At 61.7% G+C, this 12,655-nt stretch overlaps 1 long non-coding RNA gene across 1 annotated transcript; it reads left to right on the forward strand.

Moving 5' to 3' along the window:
* The first annotated feature begins 3,419 nt into the window (after positions 1-3,419).
* LOC104649944 (uncharacterized) lies at positions 3,420-5,501 on the forward strand. Its single transcript, XR_743702.2, has 2 exons — positions 3,420-3,609; positions 4,759-5,501. It is a non-coding gene; the product is annotated as an uncharacterized LOC104649944 (long non-coding RNA).
* The last annotated feature ends 7,154 nt before the right edge of the window (positions 5,502-12,655 follow it).

The raw sequence follows: 12,655 nt of genomic DNA on the forward strand, positions 1-12,655 counted from the left end.
TGCCCTGCTCTGCGCCCCCTTCCTGAGCCATCCCGAAGGCGGACCCATCTCCATGCTGCTCCCGCCTCCTCCCCTAGATCAGCTGCCTATTTCCTGGCTCCCCGGGCGGGAGCAGGTGTGAAGCCAGCCGCTGTGCCTGTGCAGGGGAAGGGCTGATGCCCCGGCCACACTCCCAGGCTCATAAATCTGCCCTATTCCCTTCAAGCCAATACTCAGCCAGGCCACCTGCACAATCCAATATATTTCACTTACAAGCTGGTCTATTACCTGATTCATACCCGATCTGTCACCCTGAGAGATCAATGCACCCTCAGGATGCCACATACATAACACCTGGTACGTAATGGAATTCGGGTTCCTGGCATCGCAATGCACAGCCTCTGTGGCCGCTGGGAGCCTCAGCCCCTCCCCTGGGGAAGGGGCAGGGAGAGAACGGGCCTCCTGGCTGCAGCATGGGGGCGCAGCTCTAGAAGGACGTCTGCAGTTCCAGGCAGGGTGGGGGATTCGGATCCCGGGTGTCCCTGCTGCTCTGTCTCAGCTCCATTTGGAGAGACCTCAGAGCCTTTTCACCCAGCCCCCCACGCCTGAGCAGTGGGCTCCCTACGCCTGCAGCCCACTGATAGGGCACTCACCGAGTGGTCCAGCCCAATGCAGCCAGTACAGACCCAAAGAGCCAAACGTGCTGCATTTACCAGGTACCAGCCTAAGACATCAAAATGCCAGCTACTGAGAACCTTTGGGGGAAGGAATTATTGGCTCGCTGTACAAATAAGGAGTCTGAAGTCAGAGAAACGACCTTCCTAAGTTTGAAACATCAAGCTCAATTTGAAATCAGAGTCAGGACTCAGACCCAGGACTTCCTGTGCTGCTGAGCTGAAGCCGAAGGGGCTGCCCCCCACCCCCATGGTCAGCAGGGGTGGGGCCAAGGGCGGGCACTCTGCAAACAAGTGTTCGGGGTCTATCCAGGTCTGCATGAGCGGGGGACACTATCTCCCTCCAGCTGGTCTATTTGTGGGGCAGAAACTCAAGGGATTGGGCAGGACCCTGCCTGTGCCCAGCTGCCATGTGGCCTTGGGCAGGTCTCCTGTCCCCTCCGCCCCCGGAGTCACCTGAGCTCCTGGTCCCTGTGGCTGGACATCCTCGCTGACCTCACCTCTGGTGGCTCCAGAGAGGCCAGGAGGCGCAGGCTGGTGCCCTTGGAACCCAGACCTTTCTGGAAGCCTGGGGGGCTGACTCGGGCACCAGACACAGCCGGGGACCCCCTCTGCCTCGCACCCCGTCACTGATTCTGCTTTTCATGATCGTGGCACCCATGATGGAAACAGCATCTCAGCTCCTGCGAGGATCTATATCCCAAAATAGCAAAATAATTCCCATCGTGCGAGAATTTTTCAGGCAGAGGCATGCGGGCTGGAGTTATTGGGGCCATGTTTCCACACGCACCTGATGTATGGACAGGTCTACTCCCAGGGCCGCCAAATCAATCCACGTGGAAGCCTGGGGAGTTGTGTGTCTCCTGTGTGTCAGGGCATGGAGGGAGCGCTGGGGGCTGGGGGTAGGGGCAGAGGCCCAGGTGCTGGGCCCAGAATGGAGGTGCCAGGCACTGAGGGGGCCACGAAATGCACCCACCACTCCCCTCACTTGTGTGAAGGTCAGAACACACAGGATGGACAAAGGCATCTGGTCATCTCTAAAGGGCCACAGAGACGCCTCTCACCCTTGCCCCACATCACAAATGAGAAACTGAGGCCCGGTCAGGGATGTGAAGGCATCGGGGTGCACAGGAGCCCAGATCCCACTGCTTCAGGCTCCGTGAGTGGCTCCCTCGTGCCCACGCAGGCACACATGTGCACACACACACACACAGGCACACACACAGACACCACAGTGCACATATAGGCACATACGCAAGGAGCACATGCATGCTTACACACACAGGGACACACGCAGAAGACCCAAACACACACGCACGTACACAGACACACACAGGACACAGGGACACACACATGCATATACACAGGTGCACACAGATGCCGGAATGCACACACACGCACACACACAGAAGCAAGACACACAGACACGTGCACAGACACAGACACACAGGCACCTACACACCCGGAAGCACTTCTCGGGGGGTCACGGCCTCTCTGGCTCTGGTGGCCTCTCTGGCTAGGGTCTCCACCTGGCGGTGCTGGGGGCCCCGCCTGAGCCCTGACGAAACTTCACCTCCCTCTCCCCCTAACGGGACGTGCCAGGGCAGGGTGTGGCTTGTTCACGGGAGCAAGCCCCCGGGTGGACGCAGGGCTCCAGGAAGTCCCTCCCAAGGGAGCACAGGCAGGCGCCCTCGGCGGGGCACAGCTGGAAGGGCGCCTCCACGGCCACCCGGCTCTGGGGTGAAGCCAGCTCAGGATCGAGGACCCTGGCGCCTGAGACCTTCGGCGTTCCCATCTGGAAAGCGGGTTGGCCATGACGCCCAGCTGCTCAGCCACGACAGTCCAACACCTGATGCGATACTGGCCCCGGGGCACACAGACCTGAGTGGACGGTGGGACGTGAGGCAAAGGAGGGACAGATGGCCAGCAGAGGCGGGGTCCCAGCCAGAGTCGTGAAGGACGCACTGTCCAGCCCTTCTTTTTCCCAAGCCCTGAACAGACTCACAGAAGGTCTCAGCCAAAGGGGCTTTAGAAACCAGGGGGCCTACCTCACAGATGGGGAAACTGAGGCCCAGAGAGAAGAGGTTCACTAAGGAATACACAGGAGATCACACTCAGAGCTCAGTAGACCCCCAGCCTGCCTCCCTGCTGGATGGGAACTCAGGAGCAGCTACCAGACCAGGGTGGGGATGGGGTGGGGGCGGGGGCGGGGGGCGGGGGTGGGGGCGGGGGCAGGGGCGGGGTCTGCCCTCTTCCTCTGGGACTTGCCCCACCTGGAAACGACGGATGAAACCCTTGACAGTGGAGTTTCCCCTGGGAGGACTCTGGCTCATGGTGCGGGGGCTGGGCTGAAAGGGAGGGCCCAGGGAAGGGGTGAGGGGGCCGGGGACCCCATAGCTCCGGCTGAGGTCCTCTGTGAACCACAGCGGTTCCTTGTCCTTCCTCCAGCTGAGGAAGATGATCCCGAGGACAGTTAGTCTTGGAATTACCTCGGAGGAGACCGTTAAGAGAAAAATAAATTAAAAAGAAATCCATTCGAGCTGTCATTGTAATACAGTGCATCATAGTCAATTGAATCACAAATACAAGCTGGAAACAATTTGGGTATTTAAATTGGAAACTCGCCGGGGAAGGAGCAATGATTTGGTTAAAGGGAGAACTGAAAACTTCAGGCCAAAAATTGGTTCTGGGCGTCGTCTGGCTGCTGCAGGACTGAGTGGGTGACCCTGGACGAGAGGGAAGTCGCCTGCTCCTCCCTCCCTGCAGGCCAAGGTCACCCCGTTTGGAAGCTACCTAGACCCCAGCATCGTTACCTGACCTGTGACACCTTTGTTCCTGTGTCCTTCCTCTGTTCGTCTGCGGTGAGTGTGGCTTCTCCATCTAAGGGGCGCACTCCCACCACACTGGGAGCTCCTGGTACACAGGAGTCCTGCTTTACTTCCTGTGTTGAGCCCAGGTAGGTGGGGTGGGGGTGCTTGGAAGGCAGCTGTCAAGAGAACAAATGAATGAATGGTGGGTTTGTGGGGGGCAGATGGGGAATGAAAGAATGCATGATGGGGGCTGGATGGATGAATGGGTGGGTGGATGGGCAGATAGATGGGTGGATGGATGGATGAATGGGAGCTGGATAGGGAATGGTGGGTGGATGGTAGATGAGTAGGGGGTGAACCCAATCCAACAGGATTGCATCCACCCATAAATGGATGGGTGGATGGGTGGATGGGGGACAGATGGGCAAATGGCTGGGGAAAGGATGGATGGTGGAGAGGGGATGGATAGCTGGATGCATAGATGGGGGATGGGTGGGGATGGATGAGTAGGTGGTAGATGGGTTGGAGGGATAGGTGGATGGGTGGGTGAGTGGATAGACGGATGGGTGGAAGGATGGGCAGTGGACAGATGGATGGGAATGGAGGGATAGATGGAGAAATGATTGGATGGGGAAGAATGGATGGATAGGTGGAAGGATGGGATTAGGAGGATAGATGGATGGCTGCATGGGTGGGTGGGTGGAGAGATGAATGGGTGGATGGATGAGGAATAGATGAATAAGTGGGGATGGAAGGATAGATGGAGGAATGGATGGATGGGTAGATGGAGGGATGGGGTTAGAGGGATAGATGGGTGGGTGGGTGGATGGGGGCATGGGGAGATGCATGGGTAGATGAATGGGGGAATGGATGGATGGGGAATGGGAGGATGGGTGGAGGATGCAGACATGCTGAAACATATTTGAAAGACTGAGCTATTGACAGGTGGTCATTTCTCTACCTCTGCAAGAACTTTGGGCCTGAGACACCAGAGCCTTTTTTATCTTCCAACAAAGAAACCATTTCGTAGCCAAAAAAAGCAGAGTCATGCCTGATGCCTTCAAGAGTCCCTGGCTGCCTCACACCCTGAAGCGGCTGGCCTCCTGCACAGTGAAGAGGGTGCCTGAAGACCCCAGGCAGAAACAATGCCCCATGCAGAGGGGGTGCTGTCCTACAGGGTGAGGCATGTGCTGAGAACGAGGGACTTACATCTGGAGCTCTTTCTGCCCAGTCAGAACCTATGGGGTGGTGTCTCTCACAGTTGCATTCTCCACCAGTTCACATTCCGCTCCTAGGGACAGCCCAAGAAAATGCCCAACACAGGAATGCTTCCACCGGGGGTCACAGGGATGGCTCTGCTGCCCTGAGGGCTGAGTTGGCCACCTGTCCAGTGCCACCAAGTTAACAAGCAAAGCCACATGTGGGCGGTGGCTGGGAATCAACCCTGATGATCGAGCACAAGAGGCTGGATGGGCCACATGAAGAGAGTGCCCACGACGCAGAAGAGCTCCTGGAGACAGCTGTGCTACCACGATTCCCAGTGGAAGACACCACAGCCCCATTCAGGTGGGACCTCCAAACCCGAGCGCCTCAGAGTGACGGTCTGACTCCCACCACCAGTAAAAGAACTTCCAACAAGCTGAGCTTGAGGAAAAAGGGACTTGTGGTGAATCATATTTTCCAAAAACGGGCACCCTACCCCTCTCCCATCAAGAGCTGGTGCTATGGTTTGAATGTGTCCCCCAACGTTCGTGCACTGAAAACTGAAACACCAATGCAATTGTGTTGGATGGTGGGAACTTTCAATGCAATTGCAAGCGTGATTGGGTGAGGAAGGCTCTGCTCTCACAAATGCATGGATGTTACGCCTGAGGGAGTGGGTTCCTGATGAGAGAATGGGTACAGCCCCTCCCTCTGCCCCACACGTGCTCTTGTCCTTCTGACATGGGGTCATGGAGCAAGAAGGCTCTTGAAAGATGCCGGCCCCTGGACCTTGGACTTCCCAGCCTCCCGAACTGTAAGAAATCAGTCTCTGTTCCTTACGAAGTACTCAGTCTTGGTGTTTGGTTATAGTAACATAAACAGAGTAAGTCAGGCGGCATCTCCTTCCCCTCCCCTGGAAATCTACGGTGCTTGTAACAGCTCCAACAGAGAGAATGTGACGGAGGCCATGCCATGTGACTTCTGAGAAGTCATACAAAGGAGGCAGATTCCGCCTGGCTCTCTCTCTTGAAATCCGCCCCCAGGAGTCAGCTGCCATCTTGTGAGGAAGCCCAGTCCACATGGAGAGGCCACATGTGGATGCTAGAACCCTCGGCTGCAGCTCAGGACGCCACAGACGGCCAGCATCAACCAGGAAGCCTGCGGCTGAGAGAGGCTCCCAGTGATTCCAGCCCTGAGCCTTTGAGCAAAACCCTGGGGGCAGGAGGCTGGCGGGGCAAATAAGACCCGGGAGGTGTTGGGTCTGAGGGGACCAATGTTCCCGCCCTGGGCCGGGCCCTGCGTTTCCATTTTGCACTGGACCCCTGAATCCTGTGGCTGCTGCAGAGCTGAAGGGACTTCTCCAGTGAGCTCCCTCAGCAGCTGCATGGCTCAGAGTTCAAGGGACCCCACAGTGTCCTGCGGCCCTGAGGCCAGAAGCTGAGAAGCTCCTGGGCAGTGGGTTCCCCAAGGCAGGGTCCCGACAGATCCTGCACGCGGAGGGCACCAGGCCCGACCCTCCCACAGCAGCCTGAGCCTCCACGTCCCACAAGCTTTTCTCACGCCCCCCTTACAGGCGGGAGCTGAGGCAGAGCTGGGTGACCTGCACTGTCTCCATCATGCCAGAGACAGCCAGCAAGGAGGGCAGGAAAGAGAGAGAGAGAGGGCCACAGGCTCCTGAGCGCCTGCCCGGGCACCTCTGCTCCACCTACGTCATGTTCTTTCCGTCACCGTGGGCTAACGTTCCCCGGAAGTTCAACAATTCTGACCTTTGGGTTCCCACAAATTGTCCAGCCTGGGAACCAGAAGACCGAGCCTCCTTCCAGCTCTGCTGTGGAGGTACTGTATGGCCTCGGGGAAGCCCAGGACCTCTCTGGGCCTTGGCCCCCCAGAAGGAGGGGCTGAGGGAGGGTACCCGAGGCGCTCTCCCTCCCCGACCTGCTGGCTCCCAAGGTGCCACTGTGGCCACTGCTCTCCTGTCCACCCCTCGTCCTGTCCTTCCTGGCTGCAGATAGACACCCGCCAGGTGGGCCTCTCTGGCTGGGGTGGCTCAGCCAGGACAACCGGCAGGGCTCTCAGTCTCCTGCTGCTCCAGACAGGGGGACCTGAAGGTCACTCTGATACTGCGGTCCTGAGTGGGGAGGCCAAGTCCGGCCGGGTGGCAGCAGCTGCTGCCCACGCAGCACTGTCCTGGCATGCCCTCCTGCCGGCCCCTCTGCCTGAACTCCTCAGCCCAGAACACCTGCTCCCACCCTGGGCCCACCGGGGAAGTGCTGGCGGGCAGGGGCTGGGGCAGCCGGTCACAGGGGTGCATTCCACAGTCCGCTGACCTTACCCGTGGCCTCCAAGGTCACGCAGCTCACAGAGAGCGAAGGCAGAGCCCCCGCCTGGCCCTCCCGGCCCCAGCAGCCGGACCCAGGCCCCTCCCTGCAGGCAAACCCCTTCTCTCCAGGCTGCATTTCCTCATCTGCAAACTGTGCACATGACCCCGGCCCAGGGGCTGCCTGCCCCCACCACTGGGGTCCCAGCTGCACAGTGGAGAATTGGGTGGTGAGCACCGGCCCTCCACCGTCAGTCTAGAGCTGCCCTGCCCCCACGGCCTCCTCCCTCCGTCTCCTGAAGAGCCTCGCAGCCGCTGCGGCCCTGTCTGGACAGAGTCTGGGCTCCTCAGCCTCTGGAGCCTTCACACCTGCAGCCAGGAGGTGCCGAATCCAATTTGCTCCCTGACACCTCCTCGGACACGCCAGGCTGCCTGCTGCGGCGGCAAATCTGAGAAGGTGGCGGCAGCTCTGGCCCGGGGAGCGCCTGCCGGCCCCCCACCTGTCACTCAGCCCGGCATCGCTGCCTCCGTGTGTGTTTCTCAGGCACCTGGGCAGAAAATTGCTGAGAAACAGCTTCACAGAATCCCTAAAACCCCGAAGGGCAGGGTGTGCTGCCAGCTTTGGGGGGTTCAGGCCTTGGCGGAGGCCATGGGGCTGGGGAGGGGCTGGGGCCATCTCCTCCCTCGGCCTGAGCAGGAAGCAGTGTCTGCAGAACTGGTTGGAATGCGCACGGAGGGGGCACGCTGCCGCTGGAGGGGCACAGACTCCGCCTGCCCTGCAGGGTCTGGTGTGTGGCCCCACCTCCAGTCCTTGGCTGAGGAGGGTGCTGGGACCCCTCAGTGCCCGCCACTGTGCTGATGCAGCCTGGGGCAGCTGGGGAGGCACTTGCCCTCCGTCTACTGTGTGCCTGGTGCCCTCTGTGCCACGGTGGGCAGAGCAGCCACTCTGCATGGACCCTCCTGTTCACAGGGGTCTTACCCCCTGCTCCTGGGGGACAGGTGCAGAGAAGAGGAGCCTGGGACAGCCGCAGAGCAGGCTCTACCCTGCCAGGAACCCCCTTCATGCCCACCCCCGACGTTGGGCTGGGCATCGGGAGCAGAGAAGCCACAGGCAGGGAGCAGCCAGCGCCTAGGCCAACTCCCTTTGCTTTCAGAGCGGGAAACTGAGGCCCAGGAGGGGCAAGGGCTTGTCATAGGCCTCAGGGAAGAAGGGGAAGGACCCCCACCCATCAAGGGCTCAGTGTGGGTTCCAGGCCGCTCAGGCAGCCTCCTCCTCGGAGAAGCCCCTCTTTGTGGGGACGAGGGCGGCGCCCTGGCTACACGCAGAACCAAGCCAGCTTCCCACCCCCCCACCACAGCAAGGCTCACAGCGCGCCCCTCCCCAGCTGTGAGCACAGGTCCACGTTCACACACGCGCTCACACAGCCTCCCTCACCCCCCCGCCGCCCCGCCCGCCTCCCGCAGTCCTGCTGGCCTCCATTCCCAGCCAGACCCCGCCCAGGCATCATCTCAGGGGTCCCTGACAGGTGAAGACAGGGCCGTGGCTGGCTAAGCTCGGAGTCTCAGCTGCGGCCAACACAGGGCAAGGGGGGTTGTCGCAGGGGAGGACAGCAGGCAGCCGTGAGGCTCTCGGCCCATCGAAGCCCAGGTGACGACACCAGCTTGCGACGTGGCAGCTCCGGGCCAGGAGGGCGCTCAGGCTGGAGAGCCCACACGGCAGCCAGCTGCAGGTTCAGGGACCCAGGCTGCAGGTGAGAAAGTGAGGCTCAGACGGGCCCGACCAGGTGACGGGGAGAGCCCAGGGTGCCAGAGGGTGGGGTGGGAAGCACCGGGGCCTGGTCTGGGGGCTGACATGCCCATGGAGGCAGGGCCCTGAGAGGTGAGTGGTCACCTGCAGCCGCACAAGCCAGCCCAGGCTCTCCTGGCCCTGGTCAGGTTCCACCCTCAGCGCCATCCCCTGCCCTGCACTCCATAGCCTGCCCAAGCCAGCCTTCCTGGCAGCATCGTGCGCCCAGGCTGGGACTCCTGCGGCTAGAGCCTTCCCGTGTCCACCGCGGCTCCCCTGGCCCAACTCAGCAGGCCCTGCCTGGCGCACCCACCAGCCCTCCCTCTCCTGGGCCCACCCTGCACCTGCCTTCAAAGCCAGATGCCCCCAAGCGACCCTAGCTCTTCCCTGGCCACTCCCTCCCCCTCCCCCTCCGTTCCCCACCTGCTCCAATCCTTCCTCTTCCCCTTCCCTCTCTTCCCTTCCTCCTCCCTCCCTCTCCCTGTGTTCGATTCCTTCTCATCCCCCTCCCTTCCACCTCCCCCTCCCCTCCGTCTCTGCAATCCTTCCTCTTCCCCCCCTTCCCCTCCTCCTCCTCTCCCCTCCCTCTCCCCCCTCACTCCCCCTCCCCGTTCCTCTCTCCTCCTCTCTCTCTCCTTCCTCCCTCTCTCTCTAATCCTTCCCTGCCAGGGAACTCTCGTTCAGACTCTGGGGCCGGGGAGAATGCCCCCTTTCCAGCCCCTCTCTTGGGGAGCAGACCACTTGATCCTGAGGCCCCATCACGTGCCCCTCTAGCCGTGGGCAGAGGGCAAGGGGGTGGCTGCTACTTCTCTGTACTTTCCCACGCTGACATTTTTGCAGCAAGCGTGTATCATTTTTGCACAACCAATAAATCTACTTTGAAAAGAAAAAACTGAAAACCCCTAAAAAAGCCCAATAAGGACAAAATGCCAGCTGCCTGGCCGTGGGCAGAGGCAGCTGGAGACAGGGCTGTGGGCAGCAAAGTCCCTGGGGCCAGGAGCTGGGCATTCTAGAGGAGCAGAGGGAGGAGGCAGTGGGGGGGGTCCCTCAGGACTCAGTGGCACACTCACCGTTGGCTCCCCGAAATCTAATTGCCACGTAGGGAGCAGGGAGGCGAGGGGAGGGCGAGGCGACGGGCCTTTGGGCCAGTGAGGGCGCCTTGGGTGCTGAGCCAAGGGCCCAGCAGGTAGCCCACGTGGTGATCCGGAGGCTCCTGCAAGGCCTTGCTGGGCCAGGGCACCCGGTGATGTCCGGCTCCCCGTCAGCGCCCACCCTCTTGCGAAGCCCTGGCTTTCCAGGATTCTCCTCAGAACGCCAGCCCCTGGAGACACCTGACCCGCCTCTGAGCCTCTCCGTAGGGAGTATGGAGAGGGGTCCTCAAGGCCGGCGAGGCACAGCCAGGGTCTGCAGGCATCAGGGCTCAGGACCGGCTGACTCCGACACAGTCACAGTCCAGGACACAGGTGATGGCGCTGGGTGTGACCCGCCTGACCCCGGGAACCCGGGAGGGAGGATGGGTGGCCACCACAGGGCTGCCCCAGACCCCAGCCCAGCCCCATCCACACCTCAGGGTCTCCCTGGACCCCTCATCCAGCCCAGGGCTCAGCCTTGGCACATCCAGCATCCCCTTGGGGCTGCCCAACCCCTTCCACCTCCTCTCCCTACCACCCCGGATTTGGGATGGTCCCTGGCTGGGCCACACTGCACCCCAGCCCTCTATCCCTGAAATATTTCTCCAGTCACTCCCAAAGCTTGGCCCCTCACTTCCTGCTCAGAACTCAGCTCTGCCAGGCCCAAGGTCTACCTGCTCAGGCCCCGGGACTGTTCCCTCGGCTGGAATGCTTTTCCCTGCACCCCCGTCTCAGTGAGACCGGTTTAAAATCACAACCAGCCTCATTCCCGCCCCTGCTACGGTCTGAGTGTGTGTTTCTCCAAAATTCAAGGCTAAAGTGACTCCCAGGGTGATGGTGTGAGGGGTGGGGCCTTTGGGAGGCACTGAGCTCCTGGGGGTGCAGCCTCCGGGTGGGACCCAGGCCGCAAGAGCTCCACCCGCCCTCTGCCATGTGAGGATGCAGGAGAGGTGCCCTCAGCAGCCCGGAAGGGCCCCACCAGAACCCGACCCTGGCGGCGCCCTGATCTGGGACTTCCAGCCTCCAGGACGAAGGGCAGTCTCTTCTGTGGTTGAAGTCACCTGTGATGATTCCAGCAGCTGAGCTGATGAGGACCCCCCACCACCCACAAGGGCTCCCTCTCCCAGAGCTTCCCGCCTCGCGGGGTTTGCCTCCGGCCTCATCACACTCTATCCGAGCTCCTAGCCAGCCAGTTGTACCTGCAGGCAGAGACCTGCGCTGTCTACAGAGGCGTCCCAGGGCCCAGGCCAGGGCCCGCGCACACACCGTGAACACGTATTGGCTGTGTGGACACACATGTGATGTGCTCGGCTGCTTCCACCTCCAAAGTGCTGCACGGTTCTGGCAGAGTGACTGGACCAGGAGCCACCCGTGTTCGGTGGGACCCCCCACTAACTGCCTGCAGGGGATGAGGGTGGGGGCACCCCACGGACGGCGGTGCTCAGCGTGCCCTGGACACACGCTGTGTCCTGGTGTCGGTGGACAGGTCTAATGAGAGGTGGCAGCAATGGTGATCAGGGCAGCCCTGTCGTGCCTGACACCCGGTCTTCTGGCCAGAACTGCCCCCCATCCCCACGTGTGTCCCCCAAGACTGGGAACTGGGTCGGGTCCATAGCCCTTGTCCACCGCCACACCCCCGCCTCCCCACGCACACTCTGTCCGAGCCAGGGGAGCAGGGCCCAGCTGCAAGCCTGAGAACCCCCAGGAGAAGCTGTCCAGGATGACCTACCAGGGAGTCCTGGAGGGCAGAGGGGAAGGGCAGGCCAAGGGGGCAGGAGCCTGGGAGGGAAGTCCCCGCCCCACCTGCTGCCAGCTCAGCCCCACCCAGCTGGGAGCTCCGCCTCCTTCCCAGGCCTCCTGCCTCCTCCCAGCCCAGCCCGCTCAGTGTCCTCCACCCCCACCTGGCGCTGACCAACCCACAGCACTAAGCTGCAGAGAAGAGGAGCCCGGGACAGCCCACCTTCTCCCAGGTTCAGTCACAGGGGTCCCCAACAAATGCTGGGGGGTCATCTGGGCTAGGGCTCAGGGGACCCCATCCTGAGACCCAGCTGGGCCTGGCCACGTCCCCCTGAGCCCTGGAGCCTTGCTGGTCAATGGGCAACCCTCCACTTGCACCCCAGGCTGGCTTCGTGGTGCCATGGGATTCTGGGTGAGGCCCTCAGGCCCTGTGCAGAGCCAGCCCAGCCTCTGCCCGCCTCCGCAGATGGCATGTGGCACCTGCCAGCTGAGTGTCCCTGTGACGTGGCAGATCCGAGGGGGAGAGGTTCCCATGGCATCCTCCAGGCCAGGCCACAGGCCTTCCCCACTCCCAGCCGCCCCTCAGCCCCAGCTCCTCCAGACCCCTGGCAGTCACCTGGCGGGGTCTCCTCAACCCCAGGGCTCGGGGTAGAAGCAGCCCCGTCCGCCATGGTGCCCCCACCCCTCCTCCGCCGGCTGAGCCTCAGCCATATGGCACTTGAATGAATGCTGCTGGGGAGACCTTTGCATGGCAACAGATGGGCGGGCGCTGGCGCACTGCAGAGAGACAGGGGCTGGGCTAGGGGCTGAGGCGGCGGCAACCTGGGCTCTCCCTGGTCAGCTGAGCAGCGCAGGCATAATCCCTGGGACTTCAGGGCAGCCGAAGACGGGTCTCCAGGAAGATGCTACCGCAGAGTTCTGGAAATTGACTCTCAGGGAGATGCGGCTGGAGGGTGTCGGCCTCCCAGCCTGGCACAGCGGCACAGCCCTCCCCCAACCCGCCCCACCCCGCCCCACCC

Source organism: Saimiri boliviensis, chromosome 15 (genome assembly GCF_048565385.1).
Source record: "Saimiri boliviensis isolate mSaiBol1 chromosome 15, mSaiBol1.pri, whole genome shotgun sequence".
NCBI classification, from domain to species: Eukaryota; Metazoa; Chordata; class Mammalia; order Primates; family Cebidae; genus Saimiri; species Saimiri boliviensis.